We start from the raw sequence: 3,997 nt of genomic DNA on the forward strand, positions 1-3,997 counted from the left end.
TCCTATGGTCTCGATTGAAAGTGAATCGAGACGAGAGAGAGAGGCCGATAAGGCAGGCAGGCAGGCAGACACACACACTCTCTCTCTCTCTGGTAGCTAGCTAGGTGCGAGCGAAGGCTAGCCTACCAAGGACAGGACAAGCGTGAAGGGAGAGAGAGAGAGGCAGGCACGCTCTCTCTCTCTCTCTGGTAGCTAGCACGGTGCGATCGATGGCTAGCTTACCAAGGACAGGACAAGCGAGAAGGGAGAGAGGCAGGCACACTCTCTCTCTGGTAGCTAGCAAGGTGCGATCGAAGGCTAGCGTACGAAGGACAGGACAAGCGAGAAGGGAGAGAGGCAGGCACACTCTCTCTCTCTGGTAGCTAGCTAGGTCCGATCGAAGGCTAGCGTACGAAGGACAGGACAAGCGAGAAGGGAGAGAGGCAGGCACACTCTCTCTCTCTGGTAGCTAGCTAGGTCCGATCGAAGGCTAGCTTACCAAGGACAGGACAAGCGAGAAGGGAGAGAGGCAGGCACACTCTCTCTCTCTGGTAGCTAGCAAGGTGTGATAGAGAGTGAGGAAAGGCTTGGGGAATCGAAGGTTTGGCCGTGGTAGAAAGCCCTTTGGTAAAAACGGAACGAATTCAAAAAGGTGCACCTTTTGGGCAACGTTTTGACCAACTACCCCACACATAGTATTTGGTACTATTATATAGGAAAAAATGCGTTTCCTATGGTCTCGATTGAAAGTGAATCGAGACGAGAGAGAGAGGCCGATAAGGCAGGCAGGCAGGCAGACACACACTCTCTCTCTCTCTGGTAGCTAGCTAGGTGCGAGCGAAGGCTAGCCTACCAAGGACAGGACAAGCGTGAAGGGAGAGAGAGAGAGGCAGGCACGCTCTCTCTCTCTCTCTGGTAGCTAGCACGGTGCGATCGATGGCTAGCTTACCAAGGACAGGACAAGCGAGAAGGGAGAGAGGCAGGCACACTCTCTCTCTGGTAGCTAGCAAGGTGCGATCGAAGGCTAGCGTACGAAGGACAGGACAAGCGAGAAGGGAGAGAGGCAGGCACACTCTCTCTCTCTGGTAGCTAGCTAGGTCCGATCGAAGGCTAGCTTACCAAGGACAGGACAAGCGAGAAGGGAGAGAGAGAGGCAGGCACACTCTCTCTCTCTCTCTCTCTCTCTCTCTGGTAGCTAGCTAGGTCCGATCGAAGGCTAGCTTACCAAGGACAGGACAAGCGAGAAGGGAGAGAGGCAGGCACACTCTCTCTCTCTGGTAGCTAGCAAGGTGCGAGAGAGAGAGTGAGGAAAGGCTTGGGGAATCGAGGGTTTGGCCGTGGTAGAAAGCCCTTGGTAAAAACGGAACGAATTCAAAAAGGTGCACCTTTTGGGCAACTTTTGACCAACTACCCACACATAGTATTTGGTACTATTATATAGGAAAAAATGCGTTTCCTATGGTCTCGATTGAAAGTGAATCGAGACGAGAGAGAGAGGCCGATAAGGCAGGCAGGCAGGCAGACACACACTCTCTCTCTCTCTCTGGTAGCTAGCTAGGTGCGAGCGAAGGCTAGCCTACCAAGGACAGGACAAGCGTGAAGGGAGAGAGAGAGAGGCAGGCACGCTCTCTCTCTCTCTGGTAGCTAGCACGGTGCGATCGATGGCTAGCTTACCAAGGACAGGACAAGCGAGAAGGGAGAGAGGCAGGCACACTCTCTCTCTGGTAGCTAGCAAGGTGCGATCGAAGGCTAGCGTACGAAGGACAGGACAAGCGAGAAGGGAGAGAGGCAGGCACACACTCTCTCTCTGGTAGCTAGCTAGGTCCGATCGAAGGCTAGCTTACCAAGGACAGGACAAGCGAGAAGGGAGAGAGAGAGGCAGGCACACTCTCTCTCTCTGGTAGCTAGCTAGGTCCGATCGAAGGCTAGCTTACCAAGGACAGGACAAGCGAGAAGGGAGAGAGAGAGGCAGGCACACTCTCTCTCTCTGGTAGCTAGCTAGGTCCGATCGAAGGCTAGCTTACCAAGGACAGGACAAGCGAGAAGGGAGAGAGAGAGGCAGGCACACTCTCTCTCTCTGGTAGCTAGCTAGGTCCGATCGAAGGCTAGCTTACCAAGGACAGGACAAGCGAGAAGGGAGAGAGAGAGGCAGGCACACTCACTCTCTCTCTCTCTCTCTCTCTCTCTCTCTCTCTGGTAGCTAGCTAGGTCCGATCGAAGGCTAGCTTACCAAGGACAGGACAAGCGAGAAGGGAGAGAGAGAGGCAGGCACACTCTCTCTCTCTGGTAGCTAGCAAGGTGTGATAGAGAGTGAGGAAAGGCTTGGGGAATCGAAGGTTTGGCCGTGGTAGAAAGCCCTTGTTAAAAACGGAACGAATTCAAAAAGGTGCACCTTTTGGGCAACTTTTTGACCAACTACCCACACATAGTATTTGGTACTATTATATAGGAAAAAATGCGTTTCCTATGGTCTCGATTGAAAGTGAATCGAGACGAGAGAGAGAGGCCGATAAGGCAGGCAGGCAGGCAGACACACTCTCTCTCTCTGGTAGCTAGCTAGGTGCGAGCGAAGGCTAGCCTACCAAGGACAGGACAAGCGTGAAGGGAGAGAGAGAGAGGCAGGCACGCTCTCTCTCTCTCTCTGGTAGCTAGCACGGTGCGATCGATGGCTAGCTTACCAAGGACAGGACAAGCGAGAAGGGAGAGAGGCAGGCACACTCTCTCTCTGGTAGCTAGCAAGGTGCGATCGAAGGCTAGCTTACCAAGGACAGGACAAGCGAGAAGGGAGAGAGGCAGGCACACTCTCTTTGGTAGCTAGCAAGCCCAGGCAAGGCAAGAACGTGGCTGCTTTTCGTTCGAAAATGGGCTGGGAAGCTCGATGGCACAGGGTACGTCGAAAAATATTCTGACCAACTACCCCACATATAGTATTTGGCACTATTATATAGGAAAAAATGCATTTTCAGGTGGCTCGGTTGAAAATGAACAAAAATTTTGGTGTAGCATTCATATAGTAGTGGTATAGCTGCCTTGCGAACCGAGCACACTAGCCTACGATATCGGGAGCTATACCACAGTACTGGGGCGGTACACTGAGCTAGGCTTGTCTAGGCGCTCGCTGGTACAGGGTACCCCTAGGCAGCTGGCTTCGGACGATAGGGAAGGTGCATTCCGTGAAATGCTTTCCTTCCCAGGCAAGGCAAGAACGTGGCTGCTTTTCGTTCGAAAATGGGCTGGGAAGCTCGATGGCACAGGGTACGTCGAAAAATTTTCTGATCAACTACCCACATATAGAATTTGGCACTATTATATAGAAAAAAATGCATTTTGAGGTGGCTCGGTTGAAAATGAACAAAAATTTTGTGTAGCATTCATATAGTAGTGGTATAGCTGCCTTGCGAACCGAGCACACTAGCCTACGATATCGGGAGCTATACCACAGTACTGGGGCGGTACACTGAGCTAGGCTTGTCTAGGCGCTCGCTGGTACAGGGTACCCCTAGGCAGCTGGCTTCGGACGATAGGGAAGGTGCATTCCGTGAAATGCTTTCCTTCCCAGGCAAGGCAAGAACGTGGTTGCTTTTCGTTCGAAAATGGGCTGGGAAGCTCGATGGCACAGGGTACGTCGAAAAATTTTCTGATCAACTACCCACATATAGAATTTGGCACTATTATATAGAAAAAAATGCATTTTGAGGTGGCTCGGTTGAAAATGAACAAAAATTTTGGTGTAGCATTCATATAGTAGTGGTATAGCTGCCTTGCGAACCGAGCACACTAGCCTACGATATCGGGAGCTATACCACAGTACTGGGGCGGTACACTGAGCTAGGCTTGTCTAGGCGCTCGCTGGTACAGGGTACCCCTAGGCAGCTGGCTTCGGACGATAGGGAAGGTGCATTCCGTGAAATGCTTTCCTTCCCAGGCAAGGCAAGAACGTGGTTGCTTTTCGTTCGAAAATGGGCTGGAAGCTCGATGGCACAGGGTACGTCGAAAAATTTTCTGATCAACTACCCAC

This window comes from Sinohyriopsis cumingii, unplaced genomic scaffold (genome assembly GCF_028554795.1).
Source record: "Sinohyriopsis cumingii isolate HCF-2022 unplaced genomic scaffold, ASM2855479v2 utg002487l, whole genome shotgun sequence".
NCBI lineage: Eukaryota > Metazoa > Mollusca > Bivalvia > Unionida > Unionidae > Sinohyriopsis > Sinohyriopsis cumingii.